At 38.6% G+C, this 16565-nt stretch overlaps 1 protein-coding gene across 2 annotated transcripts in view; it reads left to right on the top strand.

Annotated features, from left to right (window-relative positions):
* THRB (thyroid hormone receptor beta) overlaps positions 1 to 16565 on the top strand; it is a gene marked incomplete at its 5' end in the record, with an annotated part of 542677 nt that overhangs the window by 318143 nt on the left and 207969 nt on the right. The gene's annotated exons all lie outside the window — the stretch shown is intronic.

Here is a 16565-nt window from a genome sequence, read left to right as displayed (position 1 = left end):
AGGATTATATAATGAGTTTGGCAATTCTAAAGAAAATCTTAAATAATGCATTCAAATTTAACTAAACACATTAGATTTTAGTCGACTAAAATACGACTAAAACGAAAACAGTTCAGATGACTAAAGTACGACTAAAACTAAAACTGCATTTTAGTCAAAAGACTATAACTAAAACTAAATTGAAATTAGATGTAAAAATGCACACTGGTTCCCTTGATCTATCCAAAATGGAAAAAAAAAGTTTTGCCTATAGTTCTACTTTCAGAATGAATGGTCTGTCTGAACACGCCACAATAGAAGCGTGATTTTTCCCCGTGTGTATTGATGTGTAGAATCTGTGCACACCATGTTAGAGTATGTTCAATAGAGTGAGGGGTATTTCATTTGCAGAGTTGTATAAAGTACTCAAAACCCATACTTGAGTAAAAGTACAAGTGCTCGATCAAAAAGTGACTTGAGTAGAAATGGAAGTGCTCAATCAAAAAGTGACTTGAGTAGAAGTACTAAAGTATTCAAGTTTTTTGTACTTAAGTATTGCAAGTAGTTTTTTTAAAAAATTTTGCTACTCAAGTACTGAAAGTAAAAGTACCAGTAGTTTTGAAAAAAAAATTGCTACTCAAGTACTGAAAGTAAAAGTACAAGTACTGTGTTATGTAGTTATTAAAGAAAGAAGTCAAAAGTTTGAACATCATATTGTTTTTTATTATTTCAAATGCAGCTTTTATTCATACATACAATAGCTTTTATTTTCATATGCGCTGATAATACACATGTTTTGAGCTTCATGAAACCTGCCATCTACTGTTCTGTCAGTGGTAATTTTTATAATTGTAACGAGTAACTATGCAGCACAAAAAAAAAACATCGGAGTAGAAGTATTGAAATCGTCGAAAAAATGTAGTGAAGTAAAAGTGGAAGTAGGAGAAAAAAATTCTACTCTAGGAAAGTACAGATACCGCTTTTCGGTACTTAAGTACAGTAGTGAAGTAGTTCTACTTAGTTACTATACATCTCTGTTCATTTGTGTGGTCAGTTAGGACTCTCTGCGACTGCTATCCACAATTTCATTTCCGAGATTTACCAGCGATTTGTTTTTTATAGTGTGTTGATTGGCACTATGATTTGAAAGCTGCTTGATTCTGTGAATAATGGAACGGTTGGAATACAGTAATCAAACATAATTACTGTAAATTGAAGCGCTTTCCCAAATAATACACCAAATCTATAATTCTCCCGTGATTTCGTCTAAATATTGCTCCATGGCAGGCAACACAACTGCTCCTTATTCTGCTAATGCAACATTTTTGGCACACGTGTTTTTGTGGATAATTGCTACTTGGTGGGTATAAATCAGTTTTGTTTTTTTTTAATGTGCGCCTCTGGGCTGCTAGCTTAGTGTACACCCCGGCATTGAATCAAGTGTTAATACAATTATGAAGTTGATTATAAAAATATCAGATTTGCGAATGGAGGCTACAGAGAGTCTAAATAAATTGCTGTTCTAATATGTTCACACCCATGGTTATTCATGTTTCATCACGCTGAGCAAGAAAATATTTTGAAGCCTTTAATGTGCTAAAGTGACGTTTTGGACCCTGAGCAGGAACTTCATCTTTTGAAGCCTTAATATGCTAAAGTGACATTTTGGATGCCGTGCAGAAACAGTGTCTTTTTTGGCTTCTTTTGTGAGCAATTTGACTGCAATTTTGGTAAAGCTGCTGAAAAGAGTAAATCATATGTATTTAATTGGAATAAAGTATAACATGACAAAGCCATTCTACAAAGCTTTGCCTGTGGTGTAAAATCTAAGCTCATAAAGATATCAGCCTAGGAAGACACATCAGGACTGTGCCTAAGGAACACAGACATGGAAAAGTTACACTATTCTCTCTCATTCATTCACTATTCTCATCTCTAAAGATAGGTTTTTACATTTTCAAAAATCTTTTGTCAATCAAAATCAATTTACCATATTTATCAATTGTCAGTTAAAGTAATGCAGTGCTGTATTGCAAAAAATAGCCTGGTCATGAAGGGGGTATATCTTCCAGAGTTGAAGTGGTTAACCACTTAAGCCCCGGAAGATTTTACCCCCTTCCTGACCAGGGCCTATTTTGCGATTTGGCACTGCGTGACTTTAACGGACAATTGCGCGGTCGTGCGACGCTGTACCTAAACAAATTTGGCGTCCTTTTTTTCCCACAAACAGAGCTTTCTTTTGGTGGTATTTGATCACCTGTGCGATTTTTTGATCATGCGCTATAAACAAAAAAAGAGCGTCAATTTTGCAAAAATAACAATATTTTTCAAATTTTTTTATATGAAATTCCCCAAAAAAAATGTAAAAATCAAAATTTTTTACATTTTTGGCCAATTAGTTTTATGCTACATATGTTTGGTAAAAAAAATCGCAAAAAGCGTATTTTGATTGGTTTGCGCAAAAGTTATCGCGTTTACTAACAAAGGGAAAGATTTTTGTCATTTCTGTTGTTTTTTTTTTAACGCGTAATGGCAGCGATCTGCGATTTTTTTGCGGTACTGCGACATTGCGGCGGACAGATCGGACCCTTGACTGACATTTTTGACACTTTTGGGGTTACCAGTGACATTTCTACAGTAATCAGTGCTATACATATGCACTGTTACTGTAAAATTACACTGACAGTGAAGGGGTTAACTTTTTTGAGAGGGAGGGGTTATGTGCATCCCTAGGGGCGTGATTCTAACTGTGATTGGCTGTGGCTTGAGGTGTAGGAACAGTGATCAACGGTCCTACATAGTAGAACCGTATGATCACTGTTTCTACACAGGGGAGAATGACAGGCGGCTTGTTTACATTAGCCGCCTGCCTTTCTCCCTCTCCACCCGACGATCGCGAGTGACCGGCGGACACCGGGTCCGCCGGTCACGCGCGCGGGGGGGTCTGTGACCGAGCGGGAGCGCGCCTCCGGCGGCGCGTGCTCGCTCCCCGACCCTCACGGGTTAGCGACGTATCCCTATGTCACTCTGCCTGTGAGGGGCTGACCGCCGACGTAAATAGTCGTGCGGCGGTCGGCAAGTGGTTAATGTGTTCTTGTAATTTTTTTTTTTAAAATGAATATATATTTGCAGCTTATTAAGCCGACCAGCTTTTGCCATTATCAGAAGCTGGTGTGCAATGGCTGCATACAGCAATTCTCTGGTTGTGTATGTGCTTTGTTTCACCCATACAAAGTGCTCTAAGGGACCATTGAGACATTTTGCTGCTGACAGAAAATGTCTTAGCAGAAGTTATTCTCTGACTTTAACAAAAAAAAAAAAAATAAATAAAATGAATATATAATCTTTGGTGAATTTGGTTCTCCCTTTCTACAACAGCAGAGGGTGTCCAGTCAAATCTGATAAAATTCGGTCAGTGTGGGTGGAAAGCCCTGATACTGCCATGTGATTTAATGACCATATTTCTCCTGACATGCTCACTTTGGCCCTGCCATGGCTCAGAGGGTTACCGTCTGCTGTCGTGAGGCCTCTAATACTTGCTGACTTTTTCTAATTTGTTGTAGTTCTGGAACTCTGTTAGTGTCTTGGCATCTGTATTGCTGGAATGTGCTTCTGTCACTCTCCTGTTTTAGTAAGCCATTCCGATTGGATGGTTTGTTACGCCTATTAATGAACACTGTGTATTTTTTTTTTATTATTATTTCTTTTCTGTATTATTTTTTTATTTTTATGTCTTTAAGTGTTGTTGTATTGCATAGTTTTATACCATTACAAAAACAAAGAAAAAGAATTTATGAAATAAGAAAATAAAAAAACTCTTCACACGTCCTTGGTGGGTGATTTACCAAATGCAAATACCCGCAATTTGGATTGGAGTTTTTCCCAGAGCTTAGTGAATGTTGTAATATTTCACTTTGTATAGAATACCTAATCACATGCAAGGAAAATAAAAAGTAATTTGCTTGCACGTGATTGGAGGATTGAAGCCAGTATTTCATAGCTACTGTACCCCAGAAAAACTCAAGAAAATTTTATAAGCATGACTGATTTCTATTGGATTAAAACACCTACAATTTATTAGAATTTTTAGTAATACCAAGCAGTGACCTAGTGTAGGCATCTGCATTATAATAATTTATATCATACTTATGTGTATTTTGTTATGATGTTAATATGCTTCAAATATCTTTAAGTGTTTACAGACTTGTCCGAATTATAAAGAACAACTGGGCCTATGATAGGTGCCTGCTATAGCATTATAGCCATGGCAGAGGCCTATTCTGGCTATGCTAGTTGTCTATACAGCTTCATACCGTAGTTATGATAGAAGCCTTTATGAGCACTACAGGTGTGGTCGATGTCTACAACAGCACTGTTGCTATGGCTGATTGTTAGTATAGCATATGACTATAGTAGATGTCAAACTAGCTATGATAATTTTTTAGTACAGCGTAGATAACTATTATGGCACTATAGTTATGTTGCTATGGGAGGTTATTACTATAGCTCCATAACTATGAGACCATTGAAAAGATACATGTCTACAACAGGCCTATGGCAGATCACAATTGTAGCACTGTATCTATGATATTTACTACAAATAAGCATAGTAGATACCTGTTAAAGAACCATATCTATGGCAGAAGCCTACTACAGCTTCATAAAAATGATAGATGCCTTTTATAGTACTATAGTAAAGCTATATGCCTACTACAACTCCATACCAAAGGTAGATGCTTGCTATGGCATCATAGTTGAGGTAGCTGCCTACTACAGCTTTAAAACAGTGGTAGATGCCTTTTATAGTACTATAGTAAAACTATATGCCCACTATGACTCTATAAATATGGCAAATGCCTGCTATAGCATCATAGCTAAGGTAGCTGCCTACTACAGCTTCATAATAATGGTAGATGCCTTTTTAGTACTATAGTTAAGGTATATGCTAGAGCTGCATGTTTCTGGATAAAATGAGAATCACAATTTTTTTGCTTAAAATAAAGATGACGACTCTCTCATGATTCTCGGCATAATATCATCTTTCACAGTATACAAAAAAAAATGGGGTAACATTACTGTTTAATTCATTCTTTTTATTTATTCATTGTAGTGTATTTTTTCCCAAAAAGCTGCGTTTGAAAGATCGCTGCGTCAAAACAGAGTAACATAAAATATTGCAAAAACCACCATTTTATTCTCTAGGGTCTCTGCTAAAAATATATATATAATGTTTGAGAGTTATAAGTCATTTTCTAACAAAATATACTGAGTTTAACTTGTAAGCGTGTCAGAAAAAGGTTTAATCTTTAAGTGGTTTAACTGACCTCATTTACAGACTGAAGTTCATCCCTTTGATCTAAAAGAAAGAAATGATACAATGTTTCTTCTTATCTCTTAGCGCTTAGCAATATTGTGATAAACTTTGCTGGCTCTGCACTGAATCGTGGAAATGCCGGATTGGGATCGTGAGGGGGGGGGGGGGGGGGGTTGAATCGAGATCACGATTTTGTAACGATTAATCATGCAGCTCTACTATATGCCCACTACAACTCCATAACTATAATAGATGCCTACTACAGCCTTATATCTAAGATGCCTACTACAGCTTCATAACAATGGTAGATGCCTTTTATAGTACTATAGTTAAGCTATATACCTACTACGACTCCATAACTATGGTAGATGCCTACTACAGCTTAATAAAAATGATAGATGCCTTTTATAGTACTATAGTAAAGCTATATGCCTACTGCAACTCCAAAACTATGGTAGATGCCTGCTATGGCATCATAACTAAGGTAGCTGCTTACTACAGCTTCATACCTATGATTGATGCCTTTTTTAGTACTATAGTCAACGTATATCTCCACTACAACTCCATAAATATGATAGACGCCTGCTTTGGCATCCTAGCTAAGGTAGCTGCCTACTAAAGCTTCATACCTATGGTAGATGCCCTTTATAGTACTATAGTAAAGCTATATGCCTACTACAACTCCATAAATATTGTAGATGCCTTTTACAGTACAATAGACTATTTGCTCACTATGACTCCCTATCTATGTTAGATGCCTACTATAGCCTTATATCTAAGGGAGATGCCTACTACAGCTTCATAACAATGGTGGATGCCTTTTATAGTACTGTAGTTAAGCTATATGCCCACTACCACTCCATAACTATGGTAGATGCCTGCTATAGCATCATATTAAGGTAGGTGCCTACTACAGCTTCATAGCAGTGGTAGATGCCCTTTATGGAACAATAGTTAAGCTATATGCCTACTACAGCTTCATAACCAGGGTAGATGCCTGCTATAGCATCATAGCTAAGGTAGCTGCTTACTACAGCTTCATAACCAGGGTAGATGCCTGCTATAGCATCATAGCTAAGGTAGCTGCTTACTACAGCTTCATAACTATGGTAGATGCCTGCTACAGCGTCATATCTATGGTAAATGCCTACTACAGCCTCATAACTATGATAGATGCCTGTTTTAGTGCTATGGTTATAACATATGTCTATTATAGCTATTACTATGGCAGAAGCTTGTTATGGTGCATACTACAGCTCAATAATTATGGACAATGCCTGTTCTAGCACCATGGTTGTGGTAAATGCCTACAATACCAGCATAGTTGTGGTAGATGCTGGAAGTGTTACATATTGTTTTCTGGCAGCCTCATGAGTATGAACATTTACATATTTTTATAGCTGATATTTATCATTTATTGACATTTTCGCAAACATTTATTTATTGTCCTTAAAATGTTTATAGAAATACCCTTTATTTGGTCCTGGTGCTGTAAATAATTCCAGAGGTTTATTTGTTCAGCCCATTGCTGTTTGTGCTGGAGGAATTTTTTCATCCCCATGCCACCCTTTTCATAATACATTGTTTTCTTCCATTCTGTAAACAAGTGCCCCTTCATAGAAAATGACCTCTTATTCTGCAGTTTTTCTCCTTGGTATTTTCTCTTTTATTCATTGTTGGATACTTTCCTGAGTGATTCAGCTGTACTTCTCTTCTGTATTTTTGCAGACAGCAGTGAGTAGATTACGTAACTGAGTATACAGAATTTTTGCACTTTTGTACTGCACTTACCATTATTTCAAAGAACACAGGGTCAGTATATATTACTTATTATTATAAAGTACACCATGGGACTGTTCAAGTGTTATTTAAAGGTTTTTTGCAGATAAAAAACTGCATTTATTATATCTGAAAACTGGAGCAAGGTCATAAGTAGTTTAGTAATAAGTTGACTGTGCTGCCCACGCCGATGTCCTAATGAAATTGATGTCCTGCATTTGACTGTGGTGCTGGTAATCTTCCTTCTCCACACTTCTTTAGCAGACTGCAATCCATGCCTGAGTCTCATTAAAAAAATCTCAGTTAAAAAAAAACAAAAAACCCTAATGTCTAAAAACAGGGCATTTTGGTGATGCCCATGTCCAAGAGCCCTTACTGCTGTTTACATATAGTGGTAAGTAACCCAAGCTTAAATATTTAGACCTGCATTCATCTCAGTAAAAAAACCCCTAATGCCTAAAAACAGGGCATTGTGATGTCCATATCAAAGAACCATTAGACTGCTGTTTACAATGCCTTGCGAAATATTCGGCCCCCATGAACTTTGTGACCTTTTGCCACATTTCAGGCTTCAAACATAAAGATATAAAACTGTCATTTTTTGTGAAGAATCAACAACAAGTGGGACACAATCATGAAGTGGAACGAAATTTATTGGATATTTCAAACTTTGTTAACAAATAAAAACTGAAAAATTGGGCGTGCAAAATTATTCAGCCCCTTTACTTTCAGTGCAGCAAACTCTCTCCAGAGGTTCAGTGAGGATCTCTGAATGATCCAATGTTGACCTAAATGACTAATGATGATAAATAGAATCCACCTGTGTGTAATCAAGTCTCCGTATAAATGCACCTGCACTGTGATAGTCTCAGAGGTCCGTTTAAAGCGCAGAGAGCATCATGAAGAACAAGGAACACACCAGGCAGGTCCAAGATACTGTTGTGGAGAAGTTTAAAGCCAGATTTGGATACAAAAAGATTTCCCAAGCTTTAAACATCCCAAGGAGCACTGTGCAAGCGATAATGTTGAAATGGAAGGAGTATCAGACCACTGCAAATCTACAGAGACCTGGCCGTCCCTCTAAACTTTCAGCTCATACAAGGAGAAGACTGATCAGAGATGCAGCCAAGAGGCCCATGATCACTTTGGATGACCTGCAGAGATCTACATCTGAGGTGGGAGACTCTGTCCATAGGACAACAATCAGTCGTATACTGCACAAATCTGGCCTTTATGGAAGAGTGGCAAGAAGAAAGCCATTTCTTAAAGATATCCATAAAAAGTGTCGTTTAAAGTTTGCCACAAGCCACCTGGGAGACACACCAAACATGTGGAAGAAGGTGCTTTGGTCAGATGAAACCAAAATCGAAGTTTTTGGCAACAATGCAAAATGTTATGTTTGGCGTAAAAGCAACACAGCTCATCACCCTGAACACACCATCCCCACTGTCAAACATGGTGGTGGCAGCATCATAGTTTGGGCCTGCTTTTCTTCAGCAGGGACAGGGAAGATGGTTAAAATTGATGGGAAGATGGATGGAGCCAAATACAGGACCGTTCTGGAAGAAAACCTGATGGAGTCTGCAAAAGACCTGACAATGGGACGGAGATTTGTCTTCCAACAAGACAATGATCCAAAACATAAAGCAAAATCTACAATGGAGTGGTTCACAAATAAAAATATCCAGGTGTTAGAATGGCCAAGTCAAAGTCCAGACCTGAATCCAATCAAGAATCTGTGGAAAGAACTGAAAACTGCTGTTCACAAACGCTCTCCATCCAACCTCACTGAGCTTGAGCTGTTTTGCAAGGAGGAATGGGCAAAAATTTCAGTCTCTCGATGTGCAGAACTGATAGAGACATACCCCAAGCGACTTACAGCTGTAATTGCAGCAAAAGGTGGCGCTACAAAGTATTAAATTTAAGGGGGCTGAATAATTTTGCACGCCCAATTTTTAAGTTTTTTAATTGTTAACAAAGTTTGAAATATCCAATAAATTTCGTTCCACTTCATGATTGTGTCCCACTTGTTGTTAATTCTTCACAAAAATTTACAGTTTTATATCTTTATGTTTGAAGCCTGAAATGTGGCAAAAGGTCGCAAAGTTCAAGGGGGCCAAATACTTTTGCAAGGCACTGTACATATGGTAGGAGGAACCCAATGTTTTAATATATAGACCTAACTAAATAAGCCAGAGGATTGACTCTACACCCACCATCTCCCTCCCTGTCTACTTTGTGTAGTAGTGGTGCTGTACAGACAATCAAATTGCATACCCATAATGCTCTGAATGCTCTGAAACACCAGTACATTCTGGTTTTTACAAAAATAAAATGTAACGTAAATGTATTTATATTACATAAAAAGTAAAGGAAGAGAAAAACAGAAAAAAATCAATCCAAAATCAGTATAATTTCTCTTTAATACTTTGTTTTTAAGAATTTAAAAAAATATAACCAAAGTGTTTCACTGGATAAAAAGCTTCATGTTAATTGTTAAGGTCTACTTAGCTTTTTAATTTAATAGATGCATTTTGCCAAATTAACTTTCCGATGTAATATTTAAGGGGGGTGAGGCGAGTACCCAAACTGAAAAATAATTGTCAATAAAAACGGAAGCATCGTCAATATAACCACTAGACCCCTTTCACACTGAGGCACTTTTCAGGCGCTCCTGAATAGCTCACGAAAACGAATTTCCATTATGATCAATCAATACTTTCACACTGGGGCGGTGCACTGGCGAAGCTGTGAAAAAACTCCTGCAAGCAGCATCTTTGGAGCTAATTTGGAGCACTAAAAAAAAGCACCTCAAAAGTGCCCCTCTCCATTGAAATGTATAGGAAGCGTCTGAAAAGTGCTTCAAAAGCGCCTTGAAATTATTTTGAGTCACGTGACCTTCAAAAAAAGCACATCGCTAACACCTCAAACGTGCCTGAAAAGCGGCCAGCGTTTTATGGGCAGTTTTCAACGTCTCTGTGTGAAAGCAGCCATATATATATATATATATACCGGTACATATATATATATATATATATATATATTTATACAGTATAATATGTTATATATAATATTTTACTTAAATTGGGGAAGTTTGAAGCCGAAGCAGCACCTCATGGAATCTAAGATTCTGAGCTTGCCAGAATATCAGGTGTGTCATTCATAACATTTTCTGTCAGAACCTACAACTATTTAACGTGAACCAGCGTTTGCACATAACAGGTTTACGTTAACACTGGCCAACTCATTCACATATGCTTAGTTATCTCCTACCCCCCCCCCCCCCCACTGCTCCATTTGGTCAACAGGAGGGAAGAGGAACAACCGGTACTTCTAAAAAGGAGGACACATGTGACTTAGGCAGGTCATACAAGGATCGAGATTCGGCCATTTCAGCAGGGACCGGATGAGATTCAATCCATGTATGGGCAGGCTGATTGTATCCAAGTCAATCTATCGACCTACGCGTGTGCAACCAGCCTGTCAGATTTTTCTACATGTGATTACTGCCGGCGGCTATAGCTGCTAGTAGTAATCGTTGTGTTTTGCCGGTTGGGATGGCTCCCATGAAGGATTGCCTCAACACTGACTGTCTGTGTTGATGGGGGAATCCTGTGTGAAAGTGCTAATGTTTGTCATTTGGCCACTTAGGAACCCATTATCGTTATTAGTGTTCAGAGAAAGTCCTCAGCCCTCTGTAAGCTTCAATGTGCATTCACTTTGAATTTCCACAAGCCCTTTACCCTCATTTCTGCAGTATGGTGGAGCAAGAAAGTAAGCATTAGTTGCTGCAGAGTCAGCTTAAAAGGGTAACTCCACTTTAATAGGAAAAAAATAGTTACTAAAAATAAATATATAGCATATACAATTGGGACACAAGTCATATCGTAATTGAAAGCTTTTAAATGGACCTTTCCTTTACGATCTGCAGCTCTGTAGTTTTCTGTAAAATATAATATATCAGCCTGCAGGCATTCTGTACACAGATGGAGTTCAGAACACCCCCTAGAAATATTCTGCTTGAGTGATTGGCTTACTGATTTTCCCAGAAATCTGCACTAGGATACAAGTCAGATTTTGGGCATCCCCTGCAACAATGTAATTTTATGGTGAGATTCTCTCAAAGTAAAATCATAACTAAAGGGATGCAGACCATGACATTTTCCTCATTAGAGCCATGCAAGTGCAGCAGCTGGCTGTTAATTATAAAATCATTTTCATACAGATTCACTCTGTACATGGACACAGACAAACAAACAGCTATTTCTTCGGAATAACAAAAGGTAGGAATCTGCAACAAAGTTTGTTAAAATCCTTGCAATGTACAGAGATCACCCAGAGGGGAATGTTTTTTCATATTGGTTTCCCTTTAACTTAACAATGCATTTTATCTTACATACAAGAGCATTCCATTACTGCATCACCTCTATCAAGTAACAACGTCTGGAGCCACGAAACACTGCAAGCTGTACAAATTCTTATGATTAGAATTTACTTTCTCACATCACACTCCTTTAATCAATGCCAATAAAATATGGCCAGACTGGGGAACAAAGGCTGCATTGTCTCCCTGATGAAATCATATGCGTGTTAATGTGATCTTTCTGTTTTCTCCAAAATCCAATGTAGTGATGCTGCACAAGCTATCATGAAAATAAAGCAGTTCAGTAATTGTCTTACAGCTGCTCAACATATTCAACGTTAACTAATTCTATTTCAGAGTCAACACCATAATAAATAGCAGAGATATTGCACAGTGTATGTATGTATTTGTCAATAACATTGCTTTACTGCCATTTATGCTTACATAAAAGACTCCAATTTACAAAGCATCCACATGTTTATTTGCTATATTCTATTTATTTTTTTTATTTATTTCAAGTACTTGTATGGCACCATCGATTTACACAGCGCTTTACATATATTGTATATAATGTACATTCGTATTGGTCCCTACCCTCAAGGAGCTTACAATCTAAGGTCCCCAATTTACATTCACACATACACATACTAGAGCCAATTTGGACAAGAGCCAATTAACCTACCAGCATGTCTTTGGAGTGTGGGAGGAAACCAGAGACATGGAGGAAACCCATGCAGGCACAGGGAGAAAATGCAAACTCCAAGCAGGTAGTGCTGTGATTGGGTTTCAAACCGACAACCCTAGTGCTGCTAGGTGGAAGTGCTAACCAGTGGTGTATTTGGGTTTTGTGCTGCCCTAGGCAAGACTAAAATTGGGCGCCCCCCCCCCCCCCATGTAAATTTCCCCGACTCCTTTTTTAACAGATGTGACTTCAGCCGTGGTGAATTGGATATTTAGGTCATTCACCTGGTTGGGTGACAAGGTGGGAAGTTGGGGGAAGTTGTATGTGGTTGAGGAACCGGTTTATGGTTTTGGGTGTGGGGTTGTCATTGAGGGGGTTTTCTTTAAGATTGTAAAGGGAGCTGTAATAGCAGCAAAATGCATTCGCTATTGCCTGGGGGTCATGTAGGTTTACTTTGGAAGTAGGGTGGAACAAGTGGAAAATATTGGTTTTGATGCGTTGGCCGCGTATTCGTGATGCCATTATCTTACCAGCCTTATTGCTTGTGGCATAGTGACGTGCTTTGAGTTTTCTGTTTTTTTTTTTTTCTTCGAATGAATCAAGCAGAAAAGCTCTAAGATCCTGTCTTATGACAAGAGTTTATTTTCATAGTTTGTGAAGGGTCAGATTGATTTTGGGATTCTGCAATTTAAAATCACTTGTAAGTTTATCAATTTGCTACGTCTTCTTCTTTTTTGCCTGGGTACCTAATTTAATTAGTACACCCCTGCTAAATGCTTTATGTGCATTCCAAAGAGTTGCAGAGTCTGACACTTGACCCACATTGAGTTGGAAAAATTCTGTTAACTGTTTTTGAAGGGAGTCAGCATAGGTAGGTGTTTTTTGGATGCTAGAATTAGCTCTCCATATCTTCTGAATTGAGGGGAATGCGTTAATGGAGATAGTAATACATGAGGGTGCATGGTCTGACCATGTTATGGATGCAATGTCAGAGTCCACAATCCTTAGTAACCATTTGTCAGTAGTCAAAAAGTAATCAATGCGAGTATAAGTATTGTGAACAGAGGAATGGTAAGTGTATTCTCGACCTGAAGGATGGTGGCACCTCCACACATCATATATGTTGTTGCTGAGAATGAGTTCCTTCATAGTCGCTTCGTGTCTGGAGCTGGGTTTCGAGTCTAGTAGCTTTTTCTGGGGCTAAGTTAAAGTCCCCACATATGATTAAGAATCCTTTTTTTCATTCTATGGATTTTTTTTTAGGACCTTATTGCGGAATTGGATTTGACGACTGTTAGGAGCGTACACCGTTGCTAGGGTAACGGTTGATTTGGCTTTGGAGCATACCAATATAAGGTATCGGCCGTTGTGGTCTAGAATGCTCTCATGGAGTTGGAAGTCTACAGATCGGCGTAACCCAATTAGCACTCCTCTATTCTTTTTAGGACCTGAGGCAGTAAAGATGGTGGGAAAATCCTTGTGCGAGCATCTAGGAACTGCATTTTGTTGAAAATGTGGCTTTTGTACGCAGAAAATTTGTTAGGAATGAGAATCGGCAGTTTGCCAAAGCAAGGCTCGTTTAGCCAGGTGGTTCAGGCCATTTGCGTTGAGAGTTAAGATCTTAATGTTCATGTGTGTGGTATTGGGATAAGGGTTTGCATTGTACTCACAGAGCCACAAGACAATGTCAGACAGTGTGTGGCGAATTGTTCATCCTTGTAGGGATAGTGTTGTCCGTCGCTTTTACATTCGTAAGTAAAAAAAAAAAGTTAGGAAAAAAAACAAAAATTGTTGGGCCCGCTGAGGTCGAAACATGTAAGGCTGGGGGTTTAAAACATAAATCAACAATGAATCCTTCCTTATTTTTAGCCGCAAGAGGTTTATTTGAAAGGAAATCAGTTCTCAGCTAAAAATGAAAGATTTAGGTTTGATTGCTGATGGTTATTAGGTAAGGTATAAACAAATGTAAAGAAATGAATGTGCATTTTTCCTCTTCACAGCTTAAGTGAGTGCAATTTACATCAGAGCAGAAGCTAAAAGCCTCCAGGAAGACAATGGAAACATTTATCAAAGTACCCGTCATTCTAAACATACTTGTATTACATTGTTTGCACTGGTTTTATGTTGTGTCTATGTGTCAAATACATTTCCTGCAGATTTGCAGGATTTTGGTCAATGGAAGAACACAGTGTTGGCATATGTCCCATAACTGTCTTGACAAAATATTTCTGAGTACCACTCACTTATTGTCAGAAATTTTATATATATATATATATATATATATATATATATATATATATATATATATATATATATATACACTTTTGTCAGCAATGCTTATTTTGTAACCTGCAAAAATCGGAAATAGATATTTATGCGGAATGATACATAAAAATATAATTATAAGGAAAAATTGCATGTGTATAAACTACATTGCTATCAAATAACATATAACAAATTACTATTTGTTTGGAGTGTTCAGTATTAAAAGAATGTCAACGGTTTAAAACTGAACTCCAGGCAAGCAGCTCAGTACATAGTTAATACATAAGTGGGGACTTTTTAAGCTGCCAAACAGTTTGTAATTCTATACAGCAAGTTTTGCGATCCAACCATCCCTACCAAATTTATCAGCCAGTTTCTCAATCTTGACTGCTGCAGCACAGTTTGGTCAAGAACACACTTCCAATCTGTTGAATAAACAGTAAAACAGCAACAGCACACTGATAAAGTCATCCCTCTCGACTCTTCTTCTGCTAGCAGAGATTATTGGTGCCCAGTGGCGGCCCTTTTCTCCCTATGTCTAAGTCCTGCTCTACAGGACACTACATGCACAGGTTTACTTACAACAGTACAAATTACAGTCTTAAAACCTAACATAACATAACATGTCAAAATTCGAATTAGTGACTAAGAATCATATTCTTGCTAAAATTGAGTAAAGAAAACATAATTTTGTCTTTCCCAATGTATGGGATACTGTTGTAAGTTACTTTATATTAGGCCAAAGCTGACCAATATGACAAATGTGAACTTTGCATGTACCTATTAATGCCTTAAGCATTCTGGATTAGTAGTTATTGTTGGGGATTACTGTATATCCCACACCCTCTGTTATGTTTTGTGAGTCTTGTTCATTGGTCAAATAGAAGAGACAATGCTGAAAAAATCTGGCAAGTATAGAAAACAGGAAAAGGGAAAAAATAAAGCATAAAATTGTATGATTGTTATGGGTTTTTACACACTTTTCACGCCTTTAATATCCAACTCCTACAGTTTTGTAGGAGAGATAACTAGACAATGTACAACTGGAGATGGCTGGTTCATTGATTGGTGTACCGAACATATGTATAGTTAACTTCTTCACATCCGCGCTATAGCCGAAGTACGGCTACAGCGCGGACTCGAATTTCCGGGAGGCTGTCTTTAAACGGCCTCCCAGACACAGGCTCCCCACGCGCTCCCGCGAGCGCGCATCGGGGAAAATCTGTGTCGGCCGTGTCCCCTGGACACAGCCAATCACAGATCGTGGTAAATGGCCAATCACAGCGGCCATTTACCACATGATCGGCCCATGCAATGAGAGATGAACTCTCATATGAGAGATATCATAAACATATGAGATCATCTCTCATCGCCAGCGCTCCTTCCTCACACAGAGATTGCAGTGTGAGGAAGGAGCAGAGCCGATCAGCCGTCGGGGGCACAGAGGAATGTAATCTGGGCACTGATCACCAGTGCCCTGATTACACAAGGTAAATAAAACACACTAAGTGCCCACCATCAGTGCCCACAGTGCCCACCATCAGTGCCCCCCATCAGTGCCCACAATCAGTGCCCATGGTGCTGCCAGTCAGTGCCCATCAGTGCCTGCTCATCTAGGCACTGATGAGCACTGACTGGCAGCACTATGGGCACTGAGTGTGGGCACTGATGGTGCTGCCCATTAGTGCTCATTAGTGCCACTCATCAGTGCTCATCAGTGCCACCCGTCAGTGTCCATCAGTGCCGTCTATCAGTGCCCATCAGTGCTGCCCGTCAGTGCCACCTCTCAGTGCCCAGCAGTGCCACCTCTCAGTGCCCAGCAGTGCCACCTATCAGTGCTCATCAGTGCCGCCTATCAGTGCCGCCTATCAGTGCCGCCTATCAGTGCTCATCAGTGCGGCATATTAGTACCACCTCATCAGCGCCCCTAAGTGCCACCTCATCAGTGCCCATAAGTGCCACCTCATCAGTGCTCATCAGTGCAGCCTATAAGTGCCCATCAGTGCCGCCTCATCAGCGCACATCAGTGAAGGAGAAAAATTTATTTATTTTCAAAATTTACTCGCAGAAAATAAGAAAAAAAAATTTTTTTTCAAAATTTTCTGTATTTTTTCTTTTTTTTTGTAAAAAATAAAAAACCCAGAGATGATTAAATACCACCAAAAGAAAGCTCTATTTGTGTG

This window comes from Pelophylax lessonae (assembly GCF_965119305.1).
Source record: "Pelophylax lessonae genome assembly, chromosome: 5".
In the NCBI taxonomy this organism is placed as follows: Eukaryota; Metazoa; Chordata; class Amphibia; order Anura; family Ranidae; genus Pelophylax; species Pelophylax lessonae.
This window is presented reverse-complemented; position numbering and strand designations above follow the sequence as displayed.